At 40.6% G+C, this 13676-nt stretch overlaps 1 protein-coding gene across 1 annotated transcript in view; it reads right to left on the bottom strand.

Annotated features, from left to right (window-relative positions):
* LOC134336681 (thyroid peroxidase-like) overlaps positions 1-11488 on the bottom strand; it is a 47237-nt gene extending 35749 nt beyond the window's left edge. Inside the window, exons 1-2 of the transcript XR_010015848.1 lie at positions 11453-11488; positions 9946-10081 (exon numbers count right to left, since the gene is read on the bottom strand). The gene's annotated coding sequence lies outside the window, so the exon portion shown is untranslated. The remainder of the gene's footprint in view (positions 1-9945; positions 10082-11452) is intronic.
* Between the last annotated feature and the right edge of the window lie 2188 nt (positions 11489-13676).

The following is a 13676-nucleotide window of genomic DNA, read 5'->3' as shown; positions in this document are numbered from 1 at the left end:
CTCCGAATGGTCTTTTCTAGCTTCCTAAGATCATCATATTGGAGCCAATAGTTAAGAATAGTAAGTGAAAATTACTTCAGTCTTTTATCATACTTTAAAGCTCCTTATATTGGGCCCTGGTTCCTCTGCATTGTTTCTAGCACTTGTATATTTCCCTAGTGTCTCAGTGACCTGAAGCACGCACAGAACTTGAAGATGTGACTTGATCAAAGTGGTATTCAACTTGAAAATTACTTTGATTTGCATTTCACTGTATTTGTTATTTTTAGTTTAACATTCCATTAATATGAAAATTACTTCTCTAATGTCTTTAGAATATTTACTCTATACAACTACATTAGCTTTTACTTTTTTCAAGGAATATCTGTTTTGTCTAATTATCTTTCCTGTGCTTCTCTGCAGTTTATTGCATCAGCCATTTACTGGCAAGTTGCATGCCTTTTTGCAGTTCTTTCTGTAATTTCTAAGCGGCATTTCCCAAGCCAAAGTTCAAAGTGTATTTATTTTCAAAGTATGCATGCTATGTACAACCTTGAGATTTGTCTCCTTACAGGCAGCCACAAAACAGAGAAACCCAATATAGCCCGTTTAAAAAAAGAAGACCGTCAAACACCCAATGTGCAAGGGAAAAAAAACATATCTTGCAAACAGCAGAAGTAAGCAAATAACATTCAGAACTGAAGTTCACAGAAGTGAGTCCACAGCCATTCCAGGAGCCCATTAGTTGCAGGCTACAGCCTCAGTTCAGCGCTGAGATGAGTAAACCTTGCCAAACAGTGAGCTGAACATTGGCCCATCCCTGACACCCTGACTTTTCAAACTGGCTCAGTGCTTAAATTAGCCCAACCTGCGCTTGTTTCTCACTTTTGGACCCGGAGCTAAAATCAGTCAAACAACGGCTTGCTCCTTGCTCTCAGGCCTAGGCCCTGCCACCTCAACTCTGTCTGGCTTCGGTTTTGTTGCTTTAAATCAGCTCCAACTCTGCTCCAGCAATCGCCATACACTGGCCATTCTGCTGAGCTCTGCTTTGGTCTAATAAGGAAAGCGATCAAATTATATTAAGTTTATGAATGCAAATAATGGACATGAAGTGGAAAAAAAGCATGGCCCTAACACCTCATTCCTGCTGTACTGTTGAGTGCTTCCTTCCAGCTAGATGTTAATAGATGAAATTCAACAAACAATAAAAATGCAGAAATCAGGTAACAGTGCAGAAGCAGCATAGAATCAACAATTAGATTGCACAATAGAACAAAAATATAGCACAAACTATAATACATCATGAAGAGCTGCTTGCAATAACCAAATACAGGTGGCCCCCACATTATATCTATTGAGGTACTATAACAGAAATTTGCTCTTAAAGAATTCACAAATCAATACCTAAAAATTTGAAATATAGAATAAAATCTCACAAAAGTTATGTGACAAAAAGTAAGTAAATAAACACAAATTTTATTTTTTTCTAACCTGCCCTTCTTGGCATCGTTAGTCACATTAATTCCATGAGATGACCTTGCTCTATGTTTTACAGAAAATCGTGATAAGAGCCGTTTTCTATGAACACAACTCTCCATAGAGTTCACTTGGTTCACTGATAACATTCTTTCAGGCCAAGTGATCACAGATTCAAAACCCCAGTATATAATAACTTCAGTGATGTATGAAAATATTCCATTATCAAAGGTTCATCTCCTACTTTGTGGGTGTCCAGTTCTACACCCATGCATCCAGATATCCTCTTGTTCCTGGGCAGCAGACTATTGTAACGTTGCCCACTTCCCCCTCAATCACAATTCTCCAATCATATTATCTGTTTATTTTTGTCTAGTTCCCAGTTCCTTCCAGACACATACAAAACAAGTTAGACTTCAAGGTCTGTTGAAATCAGACTAAATTCCTGTAGCAATAATCAAATAGCAAATTAGAAAAAAAAACATACTGAAATATTTCATCACATCCTTGGTGTGTGTATATTGGCATATAGTTCTAAGAGTTGCTACTTTCAGACTGGTGAACTCTCTACTACCCATAAGAAATAGTGTCAAATGGTTAATGGTTCCAACACTGTATTTCCAACTTCCATTGAGAGTCAATTGCCATGATAAACAGCTAGCCAGTAGCATTTACATCCACTGTGAAGTGCTTTGAGAGGTTAGTCATAAAGCATATCAATTCCAGCCTGAGGAGTGTAGTAAGAATCCCAAAATGTCGGCCAGGGAGCGCAAGGAACAATTGTTGGGGTCAAGTGTGTGATGTGTGGGGGAAGGGTGACCTAGGTGCTAGGTGACCAAGGTATTGTCTCTGCAGACCTGAGGCAATGGTCACTTGATGGGTTGAACTGGACAAAGGACCCAGATAGGGTGGAGATAAGTGACCTGGGTATAAAAGAATGAGCTCACCAGAGGTGAGGTCGCTTGGATTTGGGCTCACCGCAGGTTAGGTTGTGACTGGTGCTGTGGACCAATTGGAATGGGGAGGGAGGGAGGAAACGTCGACTCAGACCATGAGAGGCCTGCGTCGGGCATTTTCATTGCCTTACAAGGCGCAGATTGGAAGTCTGTGTGGGGTGCCACTCCTCACACAGACTAGAGCAATGTGTGATTAAGTGCCTTGCTCAAGGGCACAAACATGCTGCCACAGCTGAGGCTAGAACTAGCGACCTTGAGATAACTAGACGAACGCCTTAACCACTGGCCACGTGGTTGGAATGGGGTGCTGCAATTAAATGGGCTCAGGCGTGCTTCTGAGATAAGTACCTCTTGTTGTAACTTAGCAATAAAGTGTTTTGTGTGCAGCATTGTGTGTGCAAGGCTTATTTCTATCAGATCTGCAAACAGTCCTTAACATTTGGCACAACAAAGAATGACTTCAGTGTGCCAGCCGTCATAACAGGTCAACAGCAAATGCCATCCCATTGGCTCCTCCCTCAGATCTGGTGCAATGAAGGTGCATGTATCAGGACGCTCCTGATTGACTACAGCTCAGCATTCAAAACTATCATCCCCTCAAAACTAATCACTAAGCTGGAAGACCTGGGCATCAATTCCTCCTTGTGCAACTGGATCCTCAATTTTCTCACTTGCAGACCCCAGTCAGTATGGACCAGCAAAAACTTTTCCACCAAAATCATTAACACAGGTGCACCACAAAGCTGTGTGCTTAGTCCCCTGCTCTACTCACTTTATACTTATGACTGTGTGCCTAAGTACAGCTCCAATGCCAAATTTAAATTTGCTGATAACACCACCGTTGTTAGCTGAATCAATGGTGGTGACAAATTGGCACAAAGGAGAGACACTGAAAATCTGGTTGAATGGGCCAACAACAACCAGCTCTCACTCAACATCAGCAAAACTAGAGAGCTGATCTTTAACCACAGGAGGAAGAAACCAGAGGTCCATCAGCCAGTTCTTATTAGGGGCTCAGAGGTGGAGAGGGCCAGAAACTTTAAATTCCTTGGCATTATCATATCAGAGGGACTCTACAACTCATGTTATCAATATTAGGTATTTATTTGTTTGTTTGTTTGTTTATTTAATTAGTACAATCTGTCTTATTTTGCAAATTGGTTGTTTGTTAGTCTTTTTGAGTAGTTTCTCATTGGTTCTATTGTGCTTCCTTGTTCTACTGTGAATGCCTGCATGAAAATAAATCTCAAGATAGTATATGGTGTCATAAATATACTTTGATAATAAATTTATTTTGAAATTTAGTGTTTCTCTTGATGCTCTGCATCTAAGCAAGCATGTGCTACTCCACCTACACAGTATTCAAAGTTAAGTTAGCTTAACGCTGGAATGAAGTATACCTACAAAGCATTAAACCTGAAAGTTAAGTGCACCAGTGGAACTTAATTCTTATTACTATGATTTATTTTTTGTTCATCTGCATCCAGAGCCATTGGACTTATCTGAAGTGTATAAATAGTAAACTAGAGTGCACGGTGTAACAGCCTCCGGTCTGAAGTTTACAGTTTTGAGGTAATTACTCACCCACCTCTGCTTTCCTTATATGCTCTGTCCACCATTTTGATAGCTTTCTGTACAGCACTGTGTACAAACAAACTGCCCATGGCTTTCGCAAAACCTGCACGCACAGTAAGAATACAGCACCTTAGCCTCACAGGTAATGTCATAGAGTGATGGAACCATTCAACATGGAAGCAAGCCCTTCGGTCAACTTGTCCATGCTGACTAGGAGACCTACCGAAATTAGTTTTGCCCATATCCCTCTAAAACCTTTCCATCCATGTAACTGACAATGAGTCTTTGAGCTGTTGGTATAGTACAAGCCACAGCCACTTCCCTGGCAGCTTGTTACTTATACCCACCACACACCGCTTGAAAAAAGTTGCCCTTCAGGTCCCCTTTAAGTCTTTGCCTCTCACCTCTAGTTTTGGATTCCCTTTCCCGAAGAACAAAGAAATGTGATTATCTAAACTCTAATAGGCCTCCTATTGCAAAGGAGTAAGGAACGGAGTAGAGAAATTTACCAGAGCAGCTGGACGAAATGAAAAGTCAAGTAGGGAGCAACAGAAGTAACACAGCAATTGGAGTCGAAACTCCTTCCTTGCATTTGACAAATATGATGATCAATGTAGGGTCTAAACAGATATGAAGACCAAAAGTGAAATCAAGGATTAAACTGCTTCAGGAACAGAGACTAGATAACAGTGCTTTATTTATCTGGAGGTTAGGATCACCAATGGAGTCATTTCTGAAACAGAGACTGGGAGTGAGGATATTCCTGGGCTGAATCTAAAACAGTTCATGCCATCACCTGCGCCACTCACAGCTCTTTCAGCAAGCAATATCTTTACATTTGATTCCATCCGCCCTTCTCCCATTATCTGGCATCCACTGAAATGTTCCAGTGTAGTTCACACCTACTACATAAGTCCAAAGATCAAAGTAAGTTTCTTATCAAGGTACATATGCGTCACCATATACAACCCTGAGATTAGTTTTCTTGTGGGCACTCACAGTAGATACAAAGAAACACGATGGAATCAAATATAGCAAGTTTCATGGCATATGCCGGTGATATTAAACCTGATTCTCATTCTGAAAGTTACACACAAAGATGGACAAACAACCAATGCACAAAATGCGACAAACTGTGCAAGTACAAAAGGAAAGTAATAATAATAAATAAATAATATTGAGAATGAGTATGTATGATTTTGAGAATGTCTATTTCACTTTCTGTTTGTATTGTTATTGATATATATATTTGAGATAATTCTCCTCTTGTTTGTGTATATGCTCTTTTTAAATCAATAAAAAGATTAATAAAGAAAGAAAGAGAATGAGAATTCTGTCAGGTTGTATACAGAGAATGAGTTTTTGAGTCCTTGAAAGCGAGTCCGTTGGTTGTGGAATCAGTTATGTGTTGGGATCAGTGAAATTATCCACTCTGGTTTGGGAGTCTGATGGTTGAGGGTTAATAACAAAAATTCTTTCTAAACAACACTTAAAACTCCTCAAGAGTGGCCACCATTACAGTATACATTCAATCAGCCAATGAGATCGCTTTACATAAACTCTGAGCCAATCACAACCAATCATGTATCAGTTCATGCTCTGCCTCCCCCATGTGTGTAAACTTTCTTGCTCACTCTTCAAGTTATTCCATTTTTATCACCCATAACGTCTGCAAAACAGCCTGAATCTGAGGGCACCGTCGGAGAGGAGGAAATGTCAGCAAGAAACCTCAGCACTAGCGTCACCACAGTCACACAAATCATGGACCAGTTCATCGATAATGACCCTGACTGGGAACGAAGCAATAAAGCAAAGTGAGGTGTTCTCAGCATGATTTCCTTTTACTGAGAACTGTTTCATGAGAGGAAACTTAGGAAAAGGCAGTCAAATCTCGATGCCTACTTGAAGAAGAAGCCAAAGTTAGAGGAGGACCCACAGCCTGGTCCCTCCTCAAAGATGTAACCACCACCCGCTTCCTTCCACTGCTGCTGCGATGTGTTGCTGCTCCACTGATGTACACGTTAGGCCTGTTTGCGTGTTTGTTACTCCACGAATTACTGTGCATGCATAAGTAATCTTGGGTTTGATTTTGTTTTAATCAGGCACACATGTCAATTTCCATAATGTAAAAATGACCCCGAATGGCACTAATTTACATAGGGCTCCACCTCCGAGGAACGCATCCTCAGCGTTAAACTGCATGCTTGGTCTGATATTAATTGAACCATTGAACCATTGAAGGATACACATTATATTGGAAGGACAGGCAGGTAGGCAAAGAGGGTGGTGTGGCTCTTAGTAAACAATGAAATCAAATCCTAAGGAAGAGGTGACATAGGATTGGAAGATATAGAATTCTGTGGGTAGAGCTAAGAAACTGCAAGGGTAAAAAAGACCCTGAACGGAGTCATATACCGGCCTCCAAATAGCAGCCAAGATGTGGGCTACAAATTACAATGGGAGATAGAAAAGGTATGTCAAAAGGGCAATGTTATGATAGCCCTGGGGAATTTCAATATGCATGTGCAGTAAATTGGGAAAGTTTAGTCCGTACTGGATTACAAGAAAGAGAATTTCTAGAATGTCAACTAGATTTTTTTTAGAGAAGCTTGCTTTTGACCTCACTAGGGGATCAGCTGTATCCAGATTGGGTCTTGTGTAATGAAGTGGATTTGATTGAGGAGCTTAAAATAAAGGAGTCCTTAGGAGACAGTGATCATAACATGTTAAAATTCACCCTGTAATTTGAGAGGGAGAAGCTAAGGTCAGATATATCAGTATTCCAGTGGAGCAAAAGTAATTACAGAGGCATGAGAGAAGAGCCAGCCAAAGCTGATTGGAAGGAGACACTAGCAGGGATGACGACAGAGCAGCAATGGCTGGAGTTTCTGGGAACAATTTGGAAGGTGCAGGATAGGTACAATCCAAAGAAGAACTATTCTAGAGGCAGGATGATGCAACAGTGGCGTCAAAGCCAACATCAAAGCAAAAGAGAGGGCATAAAATAGAGCAAAAATTTGTGAGAAGTTGGAGAATTGGGAAACTTATAAAAACTAACAGAAGGCAACTGAAGAAGCCACGGAAGGGGGAATTGAAATATGAAGGTAAGCTGGCCAACAATCTCAAAGAAGATACCAATAGTTTTTTCCAGATATATAAAGAGTAAAAGAGAGTTGAGAGTAGATATTGGACTGCTGAAAAAATGATGCTGGAGAGATAGTGTGACGAGAATACACATAGATTAAAATGTAGCTGTCCTGTGCTGGCACCAGTGGGATCAGCAGTTGGTCTGCCACCTGTCTTCAGGAGAGAGAGAGATAAGGACAACAATGGAGCAGCATTTGGAGATGTTAATGAAAGGGAAGGAGAGCTGCCAAGATTGGCTCCCCCTTTGAACCCCGAGCTGTTGAAGTGATGGACAAGCGATACCCCAGCAGGGGGATAAAAAGGGACAGGTTCGCTAAGGCAAGACACACACGACACCCCGAGGTAACGAGACCCTGGAAGCAGTGCGCCTCTCACAAGTTGGTGGGAAGTTTTGGACGGCTAGTCGTGGGACAAGCCATAGACGCTCAGGGTGGAAAGGCACGATCGGCGGGAACCTGGTGTGTGTCCACCCTTGCCCAGGTGCTGGGTTCACAGCAGGGAAACGATCGCATCTGGAAACGGAGGGGTCACGGTCGGTGACCTCAGATGACATCACAAAGGACTCGCCTGAAAGCTGACTGCGAAGGTCTGTGTGGAAGCCTTGAATATTCATTCGTTTTGCTCTCTCTCTCCTTCCCCCACACTGTCCATCGCCACGGCAGCGATTACTGCAAACTGAACTGAACTAAATTGAACTGAACTTTGCGTCACTTTGAAACTGGTCATTTACCCCTAGACAATGATAGAGCTTGATTGATCCTGTTATCTTAATTCTGTGTACATGTATGTTTATCATTGCTGAACTGTTGCATTCATTATCCTTTCGATTAGAGTACTGTGTTGCTTGTTTCTTTAATAAAACTTTCTTAGTTCTAGTAATCCAGACTCCAACTGAGTGATCCATTTCTGCTGGTTTGGCAACCCAGTTACAGAGTACGTAACAGTAGTAATGGGGGGTTGAGGAAATGGTGGACAAACTGAATAAGTTTTTTGCACCAGCATTCACTGTGGAAGACATTGGCAGTGAGCCGGCAGTTCAAGAGTGTCAGGGGTAGAAGTGACTGTATTTGCTATTTCTAGAAAGGAAGTGCTTGGAAAAATGAAAGGTTGGAAGGTAGATAAGTCGCCTGGACTAGGTGGACCACACCCCAGGTTTATGAATCACTTCAGCTACCCCAGAGTTAGCTGAAGAGATTGTGGAGGCATAAGTAATGATCTTTCAAGAACACTAGATTCTGGCCTGGATCCAAATGATTGGAAAATTGCAAATGTCACTTCACTCTTCAAGGGTGGAAGGCAGAATAAAGGAAACTTTACGCCAGTTCACCTGGCCTCAGTGATTGGGAAGATATAGGAGTCAATTGTTAAGGATGTAGTTTCGGGGTACTTGGAGGCACATGATAAAATAAACAAAGTTAGCATTTTTTCCTTAAGGGAAAATCTTGCTAGACAAATCTGCAGGATAGGTAAAGGAGAATTGTTGAATGTCGTGTACTTGGATTTTCAGAAGGCCTTTGACAAGGTGCCGCACATGAGGCTGCTTAACAAGATAAGAACCCATGATATTACAGGCAAGATATTAACATAGATAGAGCATTTGCTGATTGGCAAGAGGCTAATTGTGGGAATAAAGGGAGCCTTTTCTGATTGGCTGCAAATGACTGGCAGTGTTGGGGCTGCTTCTATTTACTTCGTATGCTAATGATTTGAATAATTGGATTTGATGGCTTTGTGGCCAAGACTGTGGGTGATACAAAGATAGGTGGAGGGGCAGGTAGTGTTGAGGAAGCAGGGAGGCTGCAGAAGGCCTGGGACAGATTAGGAGAATTAACAAAGAAGTGACAAATGTATACCGCATTGGGAAATGTATGGATGTGGTATTACATCTGCCACTTCTTGGTCAATTCTCCTAATCTGTCTTGGTAGAACAAATAAAAGCATACACAATTTTCTAAATGGGGAGAAAGTTTAAAAATCTGAGGGGTGTCCTCATGCAGGATTCCCTAAAGATTAATTTGCAGGTTGAGTCTGTGGTGAGGAAGTGAAATACAATATTAGCATTCATTTTTGTGAGGACTAAAATTTAAAAGGAAGGATGTAATGCTGAGGCTTTATAAGGCACTGGGAGGCTTCACTTGGAGTATTGTGAGTAGTTTTGGGCCACTTATTTCAGAAAAGATTTGCTGACATTGGAGAGGGTTCAGAGGAGGTCCAGGAGAATGATTCCAGGATGTATGAGGAACAGCTGATGGCTCCAGGTCTTTACTCACTGGAATTTAGAGGAGTGACGGGTGGTGGTGAATCTTATTGAAAACTATCAAATGTTAAAGGCCCAGACAGAGTGGGTGTGGAGAGGATGTTTCCTATGGTGGGGGAGTCTAGGATCTAAGGCCACAGCCTCAGAATAGTGGGATGTCCATTTAGAAAAGAGAGGAGTAATAATTTGTGGAATTTGTTGCCACTGTGGAGGCCAAGTCACCGGGTGATTTAAGGCAGAGGTTGATGGGTTCTTGATTAGTCAGTGCATGAAAGATTATGGGAAGAAGGCAGGAGAATGGGTTTGAGAGCAAAATGAATCAGTCTTGATGAAATGGAGCAGACTCAATGGGCCAAATGGACTAATTTTGCTCCTATGTCTTATGAATGCCGATTTGTAAATTTAATATTGCTGTTTTCTCAGATTACATTTCTGAACAAAGCTAACATTTTCATCTCGACTAAACCCAATAAGTCTGCTTCAGGAGTTAATATCATGAAATATCCCTCTATGAAATTACCAGGCACAATTCAAGGGTCAGGTTCAATTTCTCACCTGCATTTACTCTGTCAGTCTGAAGCACAAAAGAAGCAACAAGGAACGTGTGCAGAATCCACACAGGTACCATTTTAAAGACATTCAATACATGAGTCAGGCTGTCGATGCAGTGATGGTAAAAGATGCAAGTGACCTATTTTACAGCAAAAAGAGAAAGGAAGGGGTTACCTAATTACAGCATCAACCCAGACCAAATCACGTCAAACACACACTCAGTTCATAGCTCTAGATCATCAGTTAGTCACATCAATAATCCAGAATCCAATCACAACAAAAAAACAGCATCTACTTATGAAGTCAGTGCCCAGTTATGTCAATAATCTAGATGCTGGTCACATAACCAGAAAATAGTTAAATTAATAATCCAATGCCTAGTGATATCAAGGACAGGATGCCAATCTTATTAATAATACAGCACTATCATACTCATAGCCCAGAGTCTAATTACATCAGTACCACCTTAATAACCTAGTGCCCACCTATATGAATAATCCATAACCCCATCTAGTCTGGTCACATTAAAAGCCCACCACCCAGCAATATTAATAACTCACTGTGTACACAATAACACAATCACATTATTAACCCTTTTCTAATTCAGTGCCTCAATGCCCATTTGGGTTAATAACCCACTGCTTGTAAATCAATTACCCGGCACCCAGTCAGGATCCTTCCGGCTCCTTATAGCAACAACATACCAGCTTCCATTGCAACAGCCATGCATCACCCAAGCACAGAATACCAATTTAAGTACTGATTCAAAACAATTCTTTGGATTTCAAACTCATTAGCATACAGGAGACTGTCATTGTACTCATTCCACATCATCATAGTAGCGAATCACATTGCAATCCCAATACACTTCTCTCAATCACATTGCTTTTGTCAGATTCCATTTAAATAAAACACAGGGTTAATACAGATATGCGTTCGAAGACTTTTAGCTGTCGTGTTTGCGGCAATGTACGAATGCAGCTACTACTGAGGTGCTCTGACATAGCCGTTAAAATGGAGATAAAACAACACTGCACCAAGAAGGACAAATATAAAGCAAAGCTGACTGCGGCAGCACCTCAGAGACCCTCCCATTACCTGTCAATCACTGTACTTACTCACATATCTTTATAGAGTTGTGGAATAATGGATAAAGTGAAATTCAACCAATTTCCTTTTATATCTAGCATCCTGTGGCTGACTTCAACAGTTGGTCCCATATTTTTCAATTAATACTAAAGAACATTACATTTTGCTTCTACCGAAAGAACAGATTTATAAATAAAGAACATTTATTTTATACTAAAGGGTATGAACCAACCTGAAATTTAAATATTGTCAGGCAATTTTTAAAATTCAAATGCAGCACTCACAGAAGTAAATATACTGTTAGCACTGACCTTACACAAATTTCACACTCTTAGAGTGCTGCTATCAAAAATCCTTCTATTTAATGGGAGGGCCACTCCCTGAAAAAGCATAGATTGTTACCCCTTTTCCAGCTACTTACGTTTCATATGTTGCTTCTACTTTAGGTAAGTGTGAACAATGTGAACATTGTAACAACACTGAGTGAATAAATCAAAAGATTAACAGCATCAGGGACAAATGCCAAATGGTTGGAGGTGCCAGTGCTGAAACCTATGATTACTGAATGGATTATATGGCCCTGTACTTTCCCCCGTTCCACCAGCAGTCACAGCCCAATCAGCCATTACATCTTCAAATCATAATATTGGAAAAGATATAATAATAATATATGATAGGAATGGTAAATCAAGTGGCTTATTTAGCATCTTGACTGGCTTCATATGGGCTGCTCATTCACTCATTATTGTTGCACAAATTCAACATCTACTGTACTCCAACATAATCCCTCATCTTTTATGAGAAGACTTGCAAAGTCAAACACTTCACCACGTCTTTGTAATTATGCCCTATGATCTGCTATAAAATGACGACGTCTTGCTGTGTATAAAAATGCCTATTATGATAACAAAAGAAATAAAAGTGACAACAACAGAATGAAATCCAACCCAAAAGCAATTTAGTTACCAATTTGAAGTGATGATTTAGCTCTACCAAAGTCAGGTTATTGGACTAGATAACGACAAAAGGATATTATGTATTTGTTTCCTTAGTCTTTGGAACAGTAATAAGTTTCTTAGACCTCTACTTGCCTTTTTAGTTCAAACAACATTATGATGGCTGTAGTATGTGCATTTTCGGATCATTCTGTGAAGTTTAATGCATGTTAAAATACGTGTGTGTGTGTGTGTGTGTGTGTGTGTGTGTGTGTGTGTGTGTGTGAGTGTGAGAGAGAGAGACAGATTGTGCAAGGGGTATTTGTGCATGTTATAGTATAGGGTTCATTACAAACTGATTAGTGTGGATGATAGTTCTGTATTGATTAATAGACATGAGTCGTTGTGGGATAGATTATTGCATGATTCTGTCACAATGAGCAAAAACTGTCTGCTGAAGGAACTCAGCAAGATGAGCAGCATCCTGCTCGAGCTGGAATACATGTGGGGTCCGGGCAATTTCTGGCAAAGTTATCATTAATTGCTCATTGCTGATTGCTGAGGAGAAAGTGGTGGTAGGTCACACTCATGACGAAATGCTTATACAGTATATTTTCCCAGATCAGATGGTATGTGACCTGCAGTTAATTTATTATGGAAAGTAATGGTTGCCAGACCATATGGCTTCACTTGGTCAAATGCTACATTGGTGCCTTGGAAAATACAAAAAAGTAGGACACACACAAAGAGCATGTTCGGAAGACTAAAATAAATGGGCTGCACAGGGAAGATAAAAAGTCAAGCTACTGTTTCAAAAAGAACACTAATCTGTGTGCTGTTGATGGAAAATCTGAGAATAATGAAAGTGACTCAGGACTGAGTAGCTTTACGATTTACAATGTGAAAACTAAAAATAGACCAGAAGTGAATGGGAAATTAATTAAAATGGAATTAGACACTGGCTTGACTGTTTTCATCATTCCACAAAATGTGTTTGAACAGCATTTCAAAGATATTGAACTGAAGCCTGCAGATATCCAACTAAGAATTTAGACTGGAGAAAAGATAACTCCTGTGGGAATGACATTTGTAACAGTGAAATTAGACATTGGACATTAGACATTGGATTAGACATTGGCTCGATGGAAGAAACCAGAGAGTGGTGGTAGAGAATTGCTTCTCTGAGTGGAGGCCTGTGACTAGTGGTGTGCCACAGGGATCAGTGCTGGGTCCATTGTTATTTGTCATCTATATCAATGATCTGGATGATAATGTGGTAAATTGGATCAGCAAGTTTGCTGATGATACAAAGATTGGAGGTGTAGTAGACAGTGAGGAAGGTTTTCAGAGCCTGCAAAGGGACTCGAACCAGCTGGAAAAATGGGCTGAAAAATGGCAGATGGAGTTTAATACTGATAAATGTGAGGTATTGCACGTTGGAAGGACAAGCCAAGGTAGAACATACAGGGTTAATGGTAAGGCACTGAGGAGTGCAGTGGAACAGAGGGATCTGGGAATACAGATACAAAATTCCCTAAAAGTGTCGTCACAGGTAGATAGGGTCGTAAAGAGAGCTTTTGGTACATTGGCCTTTATTAATCGAAGTATTGAGTATAAGAGCTGGAATGTTATGATGAGGTTATATAAGGCATTGGTGAGGCCGAATCTGGAGTATTGTGTTCAGTTTTGGTCACCAAATTACAGGAAGGA

This window comes from Mobula hypostoma, chromosome 23, assembly GCF_963921235.1.
Source record: "Mobula hypostoma chromosome 23, sMobHyp1.1, whole genome shotgun sequence".
Lineage (NCBI taxonomy): Eukaryota > Metazoa > Chordata > Chondrichthyes > Myliobatiformes > Myliobatidae > Mobula > Mobula hypostoma.
Note: the sequence above shows the minus strand (reverse complement) of the source record. Positions and strands in the feature narration are given on the sequence as shown.